This window comes from Vulpes vulpes, chromosome 2 (assembly GCF_048418805.1).
Source record: "Vulpes vulpes isolate BD-2025 chromosome 2, VulVul3, whole genome shotgun sequence".
Lineage (NCBI taxonomy): Eukaryota > Metazoa > Chordata > Mammalia > Carnivora > Canidae > Vulpes > Vulpes vulpes.
In genome coordinates, this window is record NC_132781.1 from 122,342,511 (window position 1) to 122,363,347 (window position 20,837).

The window sequence follows — 20,837 nt, forward strand, 5'->3', positions numbered from 1 at the left end:
ACTGGCAAACTAAAACCTATAGCCCTGGAAATCTGAGATGGTGGGATCTTTATCGGAAAGGGGTAACTAAACTTTTTGGGAAGAAGAAAAAGGTTTTATGTTGTCTGGGTTGGTGACTACATGAGTGTATACAAATGTCAAAACTCATCAAACTCAACATTTAATATCCGTGCCTTTAACTGTATGTTAGTTATTTCTTAATCATAAAGTAAGGTAAAACAGAAAAGGAGGTAGAAGAGTTTATTTGAGCAACACAGTATGTGGGCACCAGATCCCAGGGCAGCACAGGAGTTAGGGAAGGTTTCTTAAAGGCACCTAAGTATGTGCAACAGCAGGAAATGTTTACACATTTGAGGGAGGGGTAAGAGACTCAGAGATGGGAAGTGACATGTCCAAGGTCACACTGTTGCCTGATGGCAGGGCTGGAAATAAAACCCAATGTTCTGATTCCTAACCCAGAGCTCATTAACTAAACCTGTTTTTCTGATTGTCATCTCATTTCTTTCAGCCCCACTGCTCCATGTTCTGCTCTATGGTTCTGCATTTCCCAGACACTTGAGCTTCAAATTTGGTTCTGTTGATGGGAGGCAGCAGCAGAAAACTAGAAGGAAGGCAGGAGGCAGGAAAAGGGTGCAGCACGCCGCTCCAAGCCTACTGTTTTCCTGTAGTATTCTAAGTCAGTGGCAAACATGCATTAGAGCACCAGCCTTGCAGTATCCGTTGAGAGGTTCAAGTACTGACTACTGGCGAACTCACCCGAGACTCCAGAGATATGAGTTCAGGCAATGCAGTCCCCCTCATGAGATGATAACCTAAGTCATAATCTGTTCTCCCAAACTATGTCATCTCCCAGTGCTTTCAAGCTTAGTGAATGACATCAGGTTATCCAAGGAGTGATCCTTGACACCTCCATCACCCTCACTCCCTCTATCTCAAACCAACTCCATGTCCTGACCATTTCACTCCCTAGAAATCTCTTAGCTATGTTCACTTATTCACCCCTCCCTCCCATCCTAGGCTTTGCTGCCATCATCTCTTGCTTTCTGTAATAAATTCCTAACTGATCTGGCATCCAATGCCCACTCTTGTTGACCTATCTTCCTTTGTTTTATTTTTTTAAAAAATATGTTATTTCTTTATTCATGAGACACACACACACACACACACACACACACAGAGAGAGAGAGAGAGAGAGAGAGAGAGAGAATGGGAAAGAGAATGGCAGAGAGATACAGGCAGAGGGAGAAGCAGGCTCCATGCAGGGAGCCTGATACGGGACTTGATCCCAGGTCTCCAGGATCACGCCCTGGGCTGAAAGTGCCGCTAAACCACTGAGCTACCCAGGCTGCCCATCTTCCTTTGTTTTAATGCAGTGTTCAGCCAGTGAATCAGGAGACTGGATGTCTAGCCACAGCTCTGTTAGTATCTGCACTAATAGTATCTGGTACAGATAGTACCAGTTAGTATCTGGTACAGTCATGAGCAGGTCAATTCATTTCCCTAGTTTCTAGTTTCCCCAATTATAAAATATTAGGATCTGTACGTACATCTGCATCTTACTGACCAAGGACACCTTTACAGATAGCACTGCACCTAGACAACGATGGAAGGGAAGGATTTTGCCTTGTGGTTCAAGTGGAAACCATAGCCTGTACCCAAGGTATTGTGCCCGTGGGTTTGGGAATAGCAGAGAGACAGTGAATGGCTGACCACTGCATTACAAAGCTGACTTCCTGGGATCCGTCATGAGAGACCCTTGAACGGCGCTCCTTTCCTGGTCCTCCTCATCTTAATAGATGGTGCCACCATCTATGAATTGCTCAGTCTAGAACCTAGGCATCATTTACGATTCCTCTCTTTCTCTCCATCAACCCACATTCAATCCAACAGTAAATGCTGCTGACCTTACGGCCAAACCAGCCGCCTTGCTTCACACCTTCTACTTGCCTCCTCTGCGGCCCTGGAGTCCAAGCCACCGTGGCACTCACCCTTTATATGCCTTCTCTTCTTCCACACTTGTCCATCTAACCTATGTGCATAAAGCAGCTAGACCAGTCTTTTAAAAAATGTCCATCAGATCATTTGCTTGCTTGAAACTCTCTTCGGGCTTCCTCCTGCCCTTGGAATAAAATGCCAATTTCCTCCCGCAAACTCAAAGGCCCAGAATGATGTGATCTTATTGTGGGGGCTGTGCTTTATGTCCAGGTTCCCTTCCAGGGAAGAGAGACTTACCCTCTCAGCTGGTGGGAGTGCAGCTGCCTGACAGCCCTCATGTCTTGGCCCTGGCCATCAGAGACTAGCCCATGTCCACTGACTGCTCACAGTGGGACATGAAGGACTGTCCCCATTCTCCCAACCCTGGAGGGCCATCCAGTTCAGAGCTCCCTACAGGGTTGACTGAACTTTCTTGGGACTGCACCACAGGCCAACTGCCCCCTATGCCCAGTCTTCCTTCCTCCTCTTCTCCCCCAGGCAGTGATCGCAAGAGGCCAGGGAACCCAATGGACAGTAGCCCCTATGTAACTTGCATGGCGTGGTCCTCCGCCAACCCAGTTACCTCCCATTTCTTCCATTTCCCATGCTGCACCATTGATCCTCCTGGCCTCAGCGCCCTCGCTCTTCTTGTGTGTTCCTCCTGTCTGGAAATACCTCTCTGCTTTTTACCTGCTTAGTTCCCACTTAACCCTTTATAGTTCAGTTCAAAAGGGACTTCCTCAGGGAATTCATCTCTGATCCATCAGACCATGGCAGGGATCCTGCTTATAAATTCCCACAACACCCTGTATGTTTTCCTGGCACTTAGCACTTAACACGTGTTTGAAAGCTAGCTTTCCTGTCGGAATATAAGCTTCGGGAGGGTAGTGATTCTGTCTGCTTTTTCACCGTAGCTATTTAGTACTGAGCAGACTGTCTTTCATTCAACGGATGCTTCCTGCATTGATTCGGTGGATGAGTGAATGACGGAACGATTTAATTCTGCTGTCTTGTCCCTGTGTGATAGGCAGAAAGAGGCAGGAATGGGGGTCTCTGAGTAATTGTGGCTGACAACAGCTTGTTTTTCCTACTCATGAGAAAACAAAACAAAATAAAACAAAACAAAGCAATAGCAACACGAGAAACAAAAGCAGCAACTTAAACAGAAAGAGTCTCTGGACCACATCCAGAATGGGAAGCACAAGCTCCTGGTCACGGCAGCAGTCAGCTGAGGTTGACTCGTGAACATTTTAGCCAATGGGGTAATGAGAGCATCATAACCTTGGGAGAGAGGAACAAAATTCCTTTTCTGTGTCCACTGTGGACTTAAGTGCATCCCCAAGCATGCGTAGTGTGCCAATTAAGTGAGACTCAAGTCAAGAAGCGTTGTCTTTTCTCTCAATGTTCTTGAAGTTTCCATTTTTATATTGTAATTGTTAATCTTTTCGGAATGTGATCTGGGCTAGAGTGAAACAGCCAACTTAAAAACAAAGAACATATGAAGGCCCTTTAAACTATGACTCAACCTCTAGAAACCACAAAATAAAAGATTAATAAAGTATATAAACATTGAAACCATTTTGCATGGCAGGAAGCTCATAAAGCAGAGACCAATACAAATGTCACACTGATAAAAGGTAACTGCACTTCACATCAGAAAGCATTTATCTCTCTGATATATACGGAATGACTTGAAGCTGATAAGAAAAAGACCAGCAACTGTGTAGAAGAATGGGCAAGGGATAGTACAGATAATTCACCAAGAAGGCAAAACGAATGGCATCCAAGCATGTAGTAAGATTCTGTTTCACTATAAGAGGCACCATTTTCTACTAAAGACATTAGCAAAACCCCAAGTGTGTGATGGCTGATTCATTGGCAAGGGTTTGGGAAGCAAGCACCATCATTCCTTGCTCACGGGTGTGTAAATTGGTAAACTCCTAGGGAGGCTGATTTGGCAATATCAATTAGCAATGCACATATCCTTCATCCCAGAAATTCCACTTTTAGCAATTTTCCCTATAATTGTACCAGTACATATGCTAAGGGTCTATGTAAACAGTTCTCATTATAGCAGTGTTTGTAACAGCAAAAGATTAGAAGTCACCTATAGCACATCAATCAGTGGGACACTTTATGACTGAGTTCTAAGTGGTGATCTGTCAAGAGATGCAAGATGTGTTAAAAAAAACAACAACCCACAAAATGCACAAGTGTTAGGGTAGTTACCTTTTATGTAACACCGGGTGAAATAAGAATGTAGATCATATTTTCTTAGAGAAATATGGAAGTAATAGGAAGTTTTTTCCTCTTTGATGGTGGCGAGGGGTGGTGGGAATTTGGTAGAAGAGAGTTTGGGAGGGCTTCATCACTGAATTTCTTTTATTATTTTTAACTCTGAGCCATTTAAGACTTACCATTGAATATTCCCTTGTGAAACATTGGTACTATGTATTCACAAATGAAATAATACCACAGAGAAGCACCTCACACCCTGCCAGGGCCGGAGATAGCAAAGATAGCTCTTGTCTCAAAGAACTTGCAACCTATGGCAGAGATTATATTGAAACTCAGGACACTGGGGAGAGGACCAGAAAGATAATGAGGATCGAAATGTGAGGTGAAGGAACCAAGCGGTGAGCCAGGGAAGGATTAACAACAAAGCCAGGAGGGCTGGTTTAAGAGGCTGAGTTCAAGGAAGAGAAAGGAATGAGGTCTTGAAGACTGAGCTGGTTTGAGAACGCATAGGTCAAGCCAGGCACCGCCGAGTCCTTTCCAGGGGGCCACGTTCTTTAATTTTCCCCACAAGCATTATCATCTCCGTCCCTTAATGGGAAATGAGCATTGCAGAGGTGGGGGTGCTTAGCTTGCAGGTAGTGGAGCTGGGATTCACATCCACATTTTCCTTTGACTGCACACCCTCTTTTTGAAAAAGAGAATATTGTTTTTACGGAGGTAAAATTTACATACGGAGAAAGGCAAAAATCCCAAATATGTGTTCATTTTGGCGAATTCCGACATATGTGCATACTTTTGCAACCGATACCCCAATCAAGACACAGAACATGGTCATCACACTAGCAAGTTCTGTGGTGCCTCCTTCCAGTCAATCTTCGAGCTGCTGTAGAAAACCCCTCCTCTGGTTTCTATCACAGTAGATTAGTTCTGTTCATGTTGTTGAATGTATTAATATTGTGTTCATTTTTATTGCTGAGTATTCCATATAATCTACTGTATGACATTCCACAATTTGCTTATCCACTTCTGCTGATGGAGATTTGAGTTGTGGCCACATTTGGATATTAGGAATACAGCTGGTATGAATATCTTTGTACAAGTCTTTGTGCGGATGTATGTTTTTATGTCTCTTGAGTAAGGACCCAGAAGTAAAATTGCTAGATTATAGAAGTATATCTTTAACCTTAAAAAGGAATTGCCAGATTTCTTATTGAACAATTTTTCATGTTTTATTAGCCACTCAGACATCCTCTCTGTAAAGTGGACAAACACTCTGCCCATTTTTATTGGTTCTTTGTTGTTGTTTTATTGATTTGCAAGAGTTTTTATATATTTGGTACAAATCTTTTATTACATATAGGTATTACAAGTATTTTATCCCTATCTTCGGATGATCAGAACTTTCAAATTTTCACAAAGTCTCATTTATCATTCATGATTACTGTTTTTTGTGTCCTATACAAAAATCTTTGTATATCCCAAGCTCATGAATATATTATCCTTTTTTCCCTTATGGGTTCTCATGTTGATATCTATAGTTTAGGTTTTTGTGTTTAGTCCTAGGATCCATTTAGAATTAATTTCTGTGTACGGGATGAGGTAAATATTGAGGTTCTTTCTTTTTTCCTATATGCTTATCTAGTTTTCCAGGACAAGTCATTGAAAAGATTTTATTTGTCCCAATACATTGCCTTGGATTTGTTATAAATCAATTGAAATACATCTATTTTTCAATCTGAAAAATATAAAAATATCTATAGGTCTGTTTCTGGACCCTGTACTCTGATTCAAAGATCTATTTGTTTAACCCTCCCGCCAGTGCCACTCTATCTTGATTCCTGTAGCTTCACAGTAAGTCTTGCAATCAGGTAGTCGAGTCTTCTCAATTTGCTCTTCCAGTTCAAAATTGTTTCAGCTGTTCTAGGTTCTTTGCATTTCTCTCTATATATTTTGAGATCATCACATCACTTTCCTCAAAATAATCCTACTTGCTTCTTACTAGGAATGTTTTGAATGCCTTTTAAGGAAAAACAAATGACTTTCAAGGAATTTGTCCAATTAATCTAAGGTGTCAAGTTTTATTGGCATAAAGTTGTTTATAATATTTCCTTATTACCCTTTTAATGTCTGTGGGGTCTGTAATGACGATGCCCTCTTCCGTTCCTGATACTAATAATTTGTGTTCTCATTCTTTCTTCCTTAATCAGTCTTGCTAGGGGCTTCTCAATTTTATTAATATTTTCAAAGTATAAGCTTTTGATTTGTTAAGTTTTTCTACAGATTTCATTTCATTGAATTTTGCTCTTTATTATTTATTTCCATTTACTTTGCAATTTGCTCTTCTCTTTCTAGTTTCTTAAAGTAGAAACAGAGACTACTGATCTTTGCCCTTTTTTCTTTACTAATATAAACATGTGAATTTATGCATTTCTTTCTATATGCTGCTCTAGCGACATCACACACATTTTGCCAGGCTGTATTTTCTTTAGCACCGCTTTGAAATATTTTCTAACTTCCCTTGTAATTTCATTCTTGATGCACATGTTATTTAAAAATGCATTGTTTAGTTCTGAAATATTTGGAGATTTTCTAGGTATCTTGTAATTATTAAGGTCTAACTTAATTTCATTGTGGTTAGAGAATCTACCTTCATTTCAATCCTTTAAAATTGACAGAGTCTTATAGAGCCCCGGATAAGATGTATCCTGGTGAATGTTTCCTAAGCACTTAAAAATAATGTATATTCTGCAGTGATTTCACATGGTTTATAAATACCATTTAGGTTAAGGTGATCAGTAGTGTTTGGATATCCTATACACGTCACTTGCTACTGTCTACTTGTTTCCTTGTCCTGTCAATTACTGGAAGAGGGAGGTTAAGATCAACTATAATTATAAATCTAATTCCCTCTTTACTTCTGTTGGCTTTTGCTGTGTATACCTGGAATCTCTGTGTCTAAGTTAATACCCACTTATAACTGCTATGTCTTCCTGATGAAATGGCCCTTCTGTTATTATGAAGTGTTGGTGGTTCTTATTAAGTCATCCTTGATACTATATAGCCCCATTAGCTTTCTTAGGCTCACAGTTGCAGGTCTCTTTTTTCCCATCCTTTTATTTTAAACCTAACTTCATATTTAAAGTGTATGTCTTACAGACCACAAATAGTTTGGTCTTGCCTTTGTACCCAGTGTAAAAATCTCTTCCTTTTTAGCTGTGGTCTTAGTCGATTTATTTCTAATGTAACTGTTGGTAAGGTTGGTTTTAAGTTTACTATCTTGCTATTTGTTTTCAATTTGTCTATGTTCTTTCATGCCTCTCTTTGCTCTTTCCTGTTTCCTGTTAGGCTAATCAAATATGAAAAAAAAATTTCACTTAATTCCTCTATTGATTTTTCTGTCTTGTCTCTAGGGATTACAGTAGGCAGTCTATATGTATCCCTTTATATAAAATACTTAGAAAAGTGTTCCATTATCTCTATGTCCTTTGTGCTATTCTTGTCATATGTCTTCCATTCAGTACCTAGTAGAAACATGAGAAATCTACACTGAATGCACCGGTTGCAGGTCAGAATAAAATATCTAAGGGGAGGGAAGTGGCACATTGTAACTTTTTTTTTTGGCACATTGTAACTTTGACTACAGTTAGTCTTGCTGTGTTTCTAGAGACCAAGGTTGGTGGTACTTTTATGGATTCACTGAGATCATCATTCTCAGTTAATTGCCTATTAAATATCTAGCAGGTACAGTTGTGACAGAGTAGAAAGAACAGTAAACTTACAGTCAGTGCTCTTTGTTTCAAGTGACAGAAACCCAAGTCAAAGTGGCTAACCTAAAAACAAAACGAGAACAGGTTTTTACCAGCTTTCAAACTTGAGGAGTTTAGGAATGCTGCATCCAGGGGCTCAACACATTCTTAAGCCTACCTATATGTCTCTCTCTCTCTGCTCTCTGACCTCGGTTTGCCTCTGCTTCCCTTCTGTGTGTTGGCTTCACTGTCTCTGCTGGAGTTAGACTCCACCCATTCAGCAGGACAGATAATTTCTGGAAACCCAGGCTGTATTTTTTTCAGCTCAGCAAAGTTACAAGATTCTTACTGGCTCAGCTTAAATCACAGGATCTGCCCTGAACCAATCATTGTGTACCAAGGAATGTGGTATTATGATTGACAAAGACTGAGTCATGGGCTCTGTTGATAGTTGGTCAGGGAATAATTGATATCCCTGACAGGGTCTCATGGAATGAGGGATGAGATACTCAAAAGAATCTGGAGAATACAAATGAAAAAGTTCATGGGCCAGAAAAATCCAGTCTACTGCAGGTTACTAGAATGTCTTTTAGAGTCCTGTCTCCCGGATTTTCTGTATGACTTTAGCCAAATCATTTCCCTTGTTTAGCTACATTTCCTCATTTAGCTCATTTCCTCATACTAAGAATGATCTCTTAGATATCTTCCATTTCTAACATTAGAAGTGGTATATCTGTCCTTCAAAAGTGGAATGAATAAATTAAAGAATATGCATATAATGAAATATAGTCACAAAAATGAATTAACCAAGGTTACCTATTTCAACATGAATACATCTGAAAAAAAAAAGGTTAACCAAAAGAGTAACTTGAAAAAGACTATGCCCAGTGTTATACATTTAAATAAAATTTTAGGACACAGATTAAAAATACAAGAGCATGAGTCACCCACAGTTTGGAATGGTAGCTACTGCTGTGAAGGGAGGGATGGGCACAAGAGGTGGGAAGAGTACAGGAGGGCTTCAGCTCTGTAATACCTGTAATGTTTTGCTTTATTTATTTATTTATTTATTTAGACAGAGAGAGATAGAGAGAGAGAGGTGCAGAGACACAGGCAGAGGGAGAAGCAGGCCCCATGCAGGGAACCCGATGCAGGACTCGATCCCGGGTCTTCAGGATCACAACCCAGGCTGCAGGCAGCGCTAAACCGCTGCGCCACCAGGGCTGCCCTGTTTTGCTTCTTAAAAAGGTACCAAAAAAGTATGGCACCTTATTATATTTGATGAGGTTTCATGGCAGGGGCATGGGTATTTGTTACTTTATACACTAAACTTCCCTATATCGTTAAAATATTTCAAGATCATAACAATGATACCTGTTGATACAGCACTATTACCATGTCCTAGGTACTCAGCTAATGACTTTACATAAACCAACTCATTCAATCTATGTGTGAGTTATCTATTGGACGGCGCACAGCATGACTGGGGAACTTGGCATCACTGCACAGGCAACCAGTGGGAACCAGCTCCAGAACTATGGGATGTAGTGAATTAATGGAGGCCAGAATAGTAGCCCAAAGCAGAAGGAAGTCTAGGAAGACTTCAGGGTAGAAAGAGACACTTCAGAGCTGGGGTTTTGGAAGGCAAGAGAAAATTGGGAGGTCAGAGGGAGGAGCCTAATGGGAGATAGCCATTGGAGGCTGTCCCACAGTGGCGAGGGCAGTAGAGTGGTGGCTGAGAGGTGGATGGGTGGAGATGGATCATGATGTCCTTCTGTGTGTTGGCTTCACTGTCTCTGCTGGAGTTAGACTCCACCCATCTTTTTTATTCCTCCCCGAGGCCCTGAAGGATTAGTCCTATAATGCCCGTCTTGTTGATGAGGAAACTGAGTCCCTACTGTCTACTCTCTGAGACATAGTTCCTGGTAGTGAATCCCTCTGTCCTGAAAGGGAAAAAGAATTGATGACCTTTACCTTCTGTTGGCTCTTCCCAACTTGCATAGTTTCTGGGAGTTCCCTGTGATGACCAAACAAAAAAACAAAAACAAACAAAAAACCTCTTTCTTGCTGCTAAATATAGACCAGTGAAAAATCTCATTAGTAGATAATTTTTGCCTTAAAAATATGCAGCTAGATTCTTGGAATGATGGTGTAGGGAAGAAAATAGCCTAATTTAAAACTAAATAAATGGGACTGTTAGAGGTGACTAATACATTCAAATTTCACAGGGAGAGCTAACCCCAGGTAAGACCGTGTTGTCAGGAAGTTTGCTTTGGTGGTTCTCTGCCTCTCTGCCTGGACACTCCCAGGAAGAGCGCTGGAACTTTCTCAGGATTGCTCCTGGATGTATCACCATAACCCCACCTTTTAGTGAAGACTGGCTAGAGGCCAAGCCCTGCATGTGGATAGGTGGCACAGACAGGGTCCTGCCCTCAAGCTGCTGACAGCTCAGTACCAGGTCACATTTCTCATAAAATTAAATGTCGGTTAGCTTGCCTGTCATCACACCCCAGGAAACAGCTGGATGAATTTTTATGAAATCTGGAGGGTATGTCTGAGAGAGTCTGACATCAAAAGTAGGCTCTACAGAGTGCACAAAAATGAACTTTGAAGGAGGCCTAGGAGGGCGTTTCAAGCAGATGAGCAATTGCCCTCTGGTGCGCTTGAAACTGAACAGGCCTGCAACTGGGAGCATAATGCATGGCATAATAACACTATTAACAACGGCTAATATTTGTTAAGTGCTTAGTATATATTAAGATGAAATGGACAGAGAACAAAACAGTGGTTTTATATATGAGCCTCAAGAGGAAAGTCACTGAGGGTAGATGCTCCCAATTGTCAACACTCATTAGCAATGATCCAGTTGCTTCTCATGAAGACAAATAGATGAACTGCTCCAGGATGAATAGCAGCAGGAATTTATTTATTTCACTCTATTTAATAAGTCTCCTGTGCATGTCAGGGAGGCAGGTTACCTCTTCTATTGCCACCATTAACAATAACCACCACGGGCCACATGCCTGTAGTGTGCCACACAAGGAGATACATGCTATTAGAATGCTTATCTAGCCACAATATAGAGGAAACTGAGGTCAAGTATGCAAGCACTAGCATGGACTAGGCTGCCGTGATGGTGATAAAATCTTCTCAAACCCAAATCAGACACACGGGATGACAAAAGAGTTCTGTGTGATTTATGCATTTGTAAGCATTTTATCAAGATATGAATTCACGCATGCTTATTCAATAATGAATCCCTTTTATTGAAAATATTAAAATAGTATCAAATCAACACATTCTTGGAAAGTCCACTTTGAAGGATTACTGGCTTGAGGCACAGAGGGGGAAATTATTCCTATCACAGGGGTCAGATCCTGCCCCTTGACTCCTCCTGGTACCAGCTCTGCACCTGCTTGAGCATCTCTGCCCAGATGAGTCCAACCTCTTTCCATTGCCCAGTCCTGACATTCAGATCCAATCACACTCCTATTCGGCTAAGAAACCTTTAACATTTCACCATCTTCAGAATTAAATCCAAACTCCTTCATGCAGCTTCTGAGGCTCTCTTGTCTGGTCACAGCCTGTATAATCAGCCTTTATCCAAACCTCTTGCCAAGAATAATTTTTAAATATTTTAAAATAATAATTTCAGTTACAAAGAACTTTAAAAATGAAAGAAATTTAATTTAAATAAAATAATGCTTAAATATTTATATTTGTGGTGCACATCAGAGTTTAGAAAGTACACTCACATTCTTCATGTCACTTGCTGTTTGTAACACCCAAGCCAGGCAGGAAAGTAGGTGTGAGCATAATCACCTGAGCATCCTTAGTTTTTAAAATCTACTTTTGATTTTAGAATAGATTTAGATATGCTGAAATGTTCAAAATGTTCTTCATTTTGGGAGTTCCCAAAATGACAAATCCAGTTTCCTCCCTTACTTATGTTCTGTGTTCGTATGGGGGCATTTCACACCTTTATGAACCAGTGTTGATATATTAGTATTCACTCAAGTCCCCATATTGTCGCCTCAGTTTTTACCCACTTTTGTCCTTTTTCTGTTCCATGAACCCATCCAGGAAGCCACATTACATTAGTTGTCACATCTTGTTGGGCTTTTCTTGGTGGTGACAGTTTTTCAGACTTTTCCTTATTTTTTGTCCTTTACAATTCTGGTGAGTACTGGTGAGGTATTTTGTAGAATGTCACTCAGTTGGGATTTTTCTAATGTTTTTCTTATGATTATCCTGAGTTTCTCATTCCCTTTTTCTTTCTTTCCATACTATATTCTTTGGAAGGTAGTCACTACACACAGCTTCCACTTAAGGGGTGGGGAGGTGGGCTCCTCCTTCTGGAGAACATCTGCATAAATTCTGGGGTTCTTCTGCATGGGGGACTTGATTTGGTTCTTTCTCTCCATTCATTTATTCACTCCATTACTATATCAGTATGGACTTCATGAATATTGATTTTATACTTTGGGTTCTAATTCAATACTACTTTACTCATTTTGTTCCTCAAAGGTTGCCAGCTTTGGTGGCTGAGAGCTCTTTCAATTGGCTCCTCTGCCTGTTTGACGGGCTCATCTGGTATCTTCCCTGCCCCAGTTCTAGGATTTGTCATTTCTTGAAGCAGCCCTGCTTCCCTTTTTTGGAGAAAGATATTAGAAACCAAGTTCTAGGCATTGAGATACAATAGCTCCTGGGCCCTCTCAGTTGACATAACGAATTACCCCTACTTAGTGACGGAAAACAGGAGATTCTCCTCCTTTCCTTTTTTTTTTTTTTTAAAGATTTTATTTATTTATTCATGAGAGAGGCAGAGACATAGACAGAGGGAGAGAGAGCAGCAGGCTCCCCAAGGAGAGCCTGATGAGGGACTCGATCCTAGGATCTTGGATTATACCCAGAGCCAAAGGCAGATGCTCAACTGCTGAGCCATCCGGGTGTCCCTCTCCTCATTTCTTGAAGATGCCAGAGACTTCCTACAGTCTCCGCTGCCTTTGAACACCTCTTCCTGGCTTCTCTGCCTAGAGAAGTAGCTTCTGTGCTCCATCTTGTGAGGTTCAAGTGCTCTATCCTCCTCTCATCAGCCTTAACCTTCCTCTGCTCCCACTGCACTTCGTTAACACCGTCAGGAGGGGCTCAGCACAGCATCTGTCAAAGTTAGTTAACACGTGCCTGTTCTGCGGCCCTGTGTCACCCAGCTAGTGCATCTGTAGCTGCTCAGTAAATATTGCCTCAACTGTTTTTATACACATGGACAGTGTTGGAACTGGAAGAGAAACAATGAGCAGAGACAGCAAGAGGATGCCTGAACTCTCCTTACCTCTGCCCTCCCCACTTCCCATTTAGAGTTTTTCCTCTTGGTTAAGATTTATGGCACCATGTGCAGAAGCCAGAGTCATAAGGGTCCCTGAAGGCTTTCTTGGTCTTAGTCTTAGAGCAGTTGATCCTAAACCTGACTGCACGTTATAATCACCTGGTAGACTGTGACTCTATGACACCCCGCAGCCTCCACTCCAGAAATGTGATTTCAGAAAGTCTGGAATGGGGATCAGAGATCTGTATTTAACATCCTTCCTCTGAAAAGAGAAAGTCAGTAAAACCAAAGCGGGCAGTCTGCAATCTAATAATTTTGGTGCTCCTGTGACATACATCCTCTCCAACCCAATCTGTAATATTGGAAATGTTAAAAAAAATTATACCAGAATCTGTATCTTCTCCCACAGTGGACATACGGGGTAACTAAAATATCTACACGTAAGTGAGGGAGAGATATTGCTTCAGAGGAGCGTCTTGGCGACTTCCCAGTATTGTAACATTAAAATTCTCTTTACAAGGTTAAACTGGGCCAAACCAAGTTTAAAAGTGACAGTTTACAGTTTGCTAATGGGGCAGCCTGTTTGGTCTTACTGCTTATGATTTATTTGAAGCTCCCTGATCTTGTGCTGTGATTCTGAGAAAGAGACTACCGAGAATAAAAAACTGAGTTAACAGGGTATAACCTGCCAGTCATTACAGCTTTTCCAAAGTTGCTTACTAATGAAGTCTGGCTCATTTTCCATAAGCAGAGATTGTTTTATAGTAAACCTGTTTTCTAGCAAATGTCTTCTTTTCACATAAATTTATGGAGACCTTTTCTTCCTCTTTTTCCTTACCCCTTCCTCACCCCTCCTCTTCCTTCTCCTTCCCTCCCCTCCTCTCCCTTCCTTTCCTCCTCCCCTCCTTCTACAGCTGCAAAACTAATTTGCTTGAACTAACTGTATTGACTGAATAAGGTAAAATCTGAGTTTCAGAATATATTAAAAAGAATTGTAGTTTATAGCTTTCGGCTACTGTCTATTTAGTGACACAAATGACGCTGAAAGTGTATGGACAGAAATATTGATACAATGAGGTTTTCCAAAGTTAAGGATTAGAGAACAGCAAGCTTGTAAATAATTTGAATGCACGGTCTCTGGTTAATTGTTTCTACAAAAATTAATGTTGTTGATGTCTTAACATTTTTAAAATTATGGACATATGTACCTCCTCTCATAATCTTGTTTATTGGATTATTTTCCTTAATAGGATGATTTCCTTTTCATACTCAGGAAAGGCAGACATTTTAGTGCTGCCCCAAATGAGCATACATCATACTAAATTTTGTGATGATGATGATGGTAATCATCAATTGATGATGACAATAAAGATAGTCACTGATTTTGAGTGCTTTCAATATACCAGTCACGTCACATGCATTATTTTATCCAGCCCTCAGATCAACTCTCTGAGGTAGGTAGGTGTTATTATTCCCAATTCCAGAGAGGCCAAACAACCTGCCTAAAGTCAAACCAACAAAAAAGATTTAGCTTGACCATATAGCATGACACACTATGCTTTTGACCATTACACCATAGTATCTCCAGTGCCTCACAGGTGCTAGAGTTATACACATGGGTGCATGACAGTCATGCTGATGAGAGGGAGGTAGGAGAAGCATCCTATACACCAAATGTCCAAAGTTTTCCCAGACTTTCACTGAAGAGTAGCATCATCAAGATGGATGATGATTCTTATTCAGGAATTTCCAGCTGTCATTTCCCCATAGAACATAGATTTGACAACCTCCAGGATGAAAGTAGGCATCCAGGAGTTCATTGGGAAAGTTCCAGCATACCAATGCAGCAAAAAAACCCCCAGGGATAGACACACTGAAGAGGTAAAGGACAGCAGTTTCACTTTATTCACATAACCCCCTCCTGAGGGGGCAGGGCTTGATGTCAGAGAAGACCTCCACGCCCTGATTTCTTTCATAGGGGAAAGCAAGAGTGTAGTGATTAAGTACTCAGCTTCCAAAGATGCCGCCCCCAAAGCCCACTTCCTTCTCTTTCATCCAGAATACTGTGGTGTGGGGGGATCAGTAAGTATGGCGGAGTCTGAAGAGCTGGGAGGTGGGAAGAGAGGTGGAGACTCACGAGAACCAGGATTCAAAACTCAACAAGGGGATATGAATCTTATTAACTGCTTCACAGATGCCATTGGGAGGTCAGCACTTGGGATGTCTTGCTTGTGGGTATCCTAAGTGGCCCATACACAGCTCTAATTCTCTGCCTCCTCTGTGCAATGGCTGGCTATGTGCAGACTCCCCAATTGGTAGTGAGTGCAAGCTTCTAGACAGCTCATAACCACATGCAGAAAGCCAGCTCAACACTGGGGCTGGGAGAGGGCAAACCAATTTAAGCGTATTAGGACACTACGCTAGGAGAAACAGGGGAGACTCCTGGCATGGGTCTTGGCAATGAATTTTTGGGTATGACACCAAAAGCAAAGGCAACAAAAGCAGCAAAACAAAATAAGACACCAAATTACAAAAAAAAGTGGGGTTACAATAAAAACTAAAAAGGTTCTGCACAGCATTATTTTCATCAATAATGAAAAGGCAATCTGTGCAAAGAAAGAAAATACTTGCAAATCATACATCTGATAAGAGGTTAGTATCCAAAATATATAAGGAACTCCTACAACTCAATAACAAAAAGAAAAAAAAAAAGCAATTAACCTAATTATAAAATGGGCAAAGAACTTGAATATAAAAGAAAGAAAAGAAAATATACAAATAGTCAACAGATATGTGAAAAGATGCTCAGCATCACTAACAGTAAGGGAGATGCAAATCAAAACCACCACCTCACACTTATCAGAAAGGCTATTATCAAAAAGTCAAAAGATATCGAAATCAAGTATTAATGAATATATGGAGAAAGAGGAACGCTTGTGCACTATGATGGGAGTAAAATTGGAATTGCTATGATAGAAAACACAATGGAAGTTCCTCAAAAAAAATAAAAAAGAACTCCCATGTGATCTACCACTCTCACATCTAGGTATATATACCAAAGAGAAATAAAATCATTACCTTGAAGAGATATCAGAACCCCCATGTTCATTGAGGCATTATTCACAGTAGCTAAGATATGGAAACAATCTGTGTCTGTGTCTATTGATGTATGAATGGAGAAATAAAATATGAGTTGTATGTTGATATATACACACATAATTTATATATTTTTATTATTATAATCTGTATGTATTATTTTAGATATATTTATAGATTATATCTTATATTTCATAATATAAAAATGGAATATTATATATATCATGGAATATTCTGTGTGTGTATATATATACGTTATATATAAAAATAGTATATGTATACACACACACACACACACACACACACTCACACCCACATACACAATGGAGTATTATTCAGTCAAATATGGTCAATCTTGCCATTTGGAGCAACATGGATAAACCTGGAGGACATTAGGCTAAGTAAAGCAAGCCAGATGCAGGAAGACAAATACTCGTGATCTCACGTGTATATGGAACCTAAAAATGTCAAACTCAAAGACATAGAGTTATTGGTGGTTAGCAGGGACTGAGGAGGCGGGAATTGGGAGAAATGGGGAGATGTAGGTCAGGGGATATAAACTTGCGGTTATAAAATGGGTAAGTTCTGGAGATCTAACATACAAGGATGGTGATATTGTTAATATAGTTAATAATAACTTATTGTATACTTGAAATTTGCCAAGAGAGTGGTTTCAGAGTGTTCTAGCCATGCACATGAGTGTGTGTGCTTGAGGACATGTGTATGCACACACACACACAAATGATAGCTATGTGAGGTGATGGGTATGTTAATTAGTTTGTCACTGGTAATCATTACACAGTGTATATGTATATCAAGACATCGCTGTGTACACCTTAAAAAAATAAAGTTGTTTTCAAACTTTCAAAGCTGCTTTAGGGAGTCTAAAAAAACTTTAGCTTGGGGACTCATACTTCAGTAAAACATATTTCACCCATTTTTTTCCTTCCATACCAGGCTAACTGTAGAGTAATAGTTATAGGGTATAGTTAATTTTGACAAGAACTGCTCTTTGCAAATCCACGATTTTTAACTCAAACTTCTGGCACCAAGTCCCTTTAGGATTTTAACTTTTCATTCTGTGAAGCACCCCCCCCCCCACACAAGAACTGGTTTCAACATGCTTTTGAAAGATTCAAATAACTCAGAAACTCAGAAATTTAGCACAAAGTTTTCCCAGTGTGTGTTGATTCAGTGGGAAGAGAGAGGAAACCTGTCACATATAAGCACCCACTCATTGCTGTTTCCCTCCTGGTACCAGCATCTCCTTTCTCATCTAATGAACTCTTGGAAGACTCCCTGGGGTCACTTTGCAGAAACGTGTTTTCCCATGTTTTATTATTGCTTCTGGAATGAAAATAGTTTCCATCATTCATTTGGCTTCCCCTTGACATAAAGCATGTCTCTTAATTTCACATTCAAGAATGATGTGGGGATGTGGGGATGTGGGGATGTGGGGATGTGGGGAGAAAGCTATAGTCTGACAATATCAATGCACAAAACTTCTTTTTACAGAAGAGCGAACATGTTTACCAAAACCATGCTGTTCTCAACATCAAGTGGTTATGGAAGTAATTTGATAATCTACCCCTTTCTGCCTCACATGCAACTGCCATTCTTTCATCCAGGTGTTCAACAATGTTTGCAGAGTACTTCCCTGAGGTAGTAGTCACTGTTTGGTAAATAAGCTAGACTAGATCTTCACCCGCATGAGGATCGCTGTTTACCACAAAAGGTATGAAAAGAGAAGAATAATGTCACTCAATTTTCTTTACTGACATATGATATGTCCAAAATTAAAGAAATAAGGGAATGGATGTTTTTGTTTTGGGCTTTTACATGAATGGAATGGCCTCCATTTCAGTTTGGGCTGAATGTACTGTTTTGCCATGGTCAGAGAAAAAGATCTCTCATCCACCAAATCTTTTGCAAAATACATTTTATTGATCACAAAGGGCCTGCTTAACAGGATGGATGGATGAATCTGCACTAATCCTAATTCTAAGCCAAGAAGTGAAAGGGCATAATGCATCAGACGGCTTTTTCTGCAGCCCCTGAATTGTCTTCTTCATGCCTCTTGAACCCTTGCTAATAAGATAGAATTAAGCACAAATTAAACATAGAGAAATAGATAATCTCTGTACGTCCTTTGGAGTCAAACAAGTTTCATGAAGAGGCTTCAAATTTCAAAAAGAAAGACACTCTACTTTAGCAATGGAGAATAATAGAACATTGTCATTTGGTCATGAAAATAATTCCAGTCTTTCACACTAAAACAATAGAACTGAAGATCCATTTGTTCATTCATTCATTCATTCATTCATTCACTTGTTCTTTCCATAAGCCTTTTTTACCTGCCAGAAGCTCTGCAGGCACGGCTGACAGAGACACAGATGATATTTTGTCCACAGTCTGAAGCATCTTGCAAACTGGAGAGGGAGACAGACACATAAGTGGAGGGAGTGTGGAACTCAGGCCCCCTGGGGATGGGACCTGAAGGTGGGGCAGGGCCCTGGGGTTTGGGCCAGGCCTCGGAAAGAAAACTGGGTTGTAACCAAGTTTTGAAAGACTGGTAGATTTTTTTCCAGGTGGAGGGAGAGGCATTGAGGAAGAGCATTTTATTTATTTTATTTTATTTTATTTTATTTAAATATTATATTTATTTATTTATTTGAGAGAGAGAGAAAGAGAGAGAGATTGAACATGAGCAAAGGAGGGACAGAAGGAGTGGGAGAAGCAGGCTCTTTGCTGAGCAGGGAGCCTGATGTGGGACTTGATCCCAGAACCCTGAGATCATGACCTGAACAGAAGACAGATGCCCAACTGACTGAGTCACCCAGGTGCCCTGAGGAAAAGCATTTTAGACAGAGAAAACAGCAGGGTGTGCTTGAGAAACAGTGGCTTAGGTGGTCGCTGCACAGTGTGGATGAGGGGAGATTAGTGGTGGTGGGGAGCCAGAGAGGAACACACCACTGAGTAAGATCATCTCCTGAGGGTAGCAAGTCCAGAGGGCCCTCCAGCACACAGCTGATTAAAGAGTTTTGCTATCTGTTGTCTAAAAGGACTCTCAGAGAGGAGGAAGTTTATGAAAGCCAATTGATTTTTTTTTTCCTCTTTGCATCAGTATCAGGCTGTTTGGGTTCTATTTTGCTTGCACTTGGACAGACTTTCACCTCCATCATAATGCAGTCTCACTGCTATAGTTTTCTGTTCTTGACTGTAACCTCTCCAAGCGGGTCAGAAGTACTATAGCAGGAAGGAAAACTTACAGAGTCCAGCAACTTTGTACCTCAGATCAGAGAAAAAAATCCAGTGTGGGGCTGCCAAACTGGCAGCTTTCCTGGTGCTGAAATTGGTGTAAATTTGTTGAACTTTTTGCAAAGAAATTTAAAAACATCAGAAATTATGTAACTTGGCTTTGAGAACCATTTTTTCCTGCTTTTGTGTGTGTATGGGGGGGGGGGGGGTATTATGCCTCTCCTCTCTGCCCAAAGAAATGTGCCCATCTGAATCCAGGCCAGAATGGGCCTCACACCTATGTCAGTCGATTTTTCTCACTGCTAGTGGGACTCTTCCTCAGTGTGTCCAGATAAGCTCCTGGAAGGATCTTGGCAGCCATTACCTATCAGTAGGAGCAGCAACCTGTGTGCTACTTGAGTCTGAATGTGAGCCCTCAGATAGAATTTAGAATTTTCCAGTATGTGCACTAAAAAAGTAAAAAGGGGTAGGGGAAATTAATAATATGTTTTACCTAACCAGAAATATTCCAAAATACTATCATTTCAGAAGGGAAGCACTTTGAAAACATTAATAAGATATTTTATATTCATATTTTCATACTAAGTCTTCTAAAACTGGTGTACAGTTTTATACTTAAAGCACATCTTATTTTGCACATTTCAAGTGTTTAGGAGCCACATGGGGACAGTAGCTACTGTATCAGACAGCCTGGTTCTAGACTTTACCCCATGGCCCAGAAATATTTTTCTCCCTTTGATGGCCAAACTCCTTAGGTGCTAGAGGGGGCTGAGTCAGAGAGAGATTAGAGAAAGCCCATTTTTAGGCTGGTTCCTATAGAGCATGTCCTTGGGCAGCAAGAATTGCCCTTTACAAAGTGGCAATGTTTGTCAGTTGGCAATTGACAGAGCCAATAAAAATTATCACACATTTCTTATGAGCATTATAGAAGAAAAGTCCATGATCGGAGTGAAAAACATTCTTTTAATGCAGCTCTTGCTTTAAGAATAAAGTTGGAGATCACAAGCGTGCTATGAACAGAATACTGGCACTTAGAGAAGCTTTTAGAAGAAATCAAAGATTCCAGAATATCAGGACCGGATGAAATTTTGAGGAAGGCCATGTTTACACGTTTGGAAATTAAGACCCGCAGAATTTCATGGGCTTTACCAGCCAGCAGCCGGGTAGAGGCAATGCCAGGTTTAAGACCTGGCTTTTTT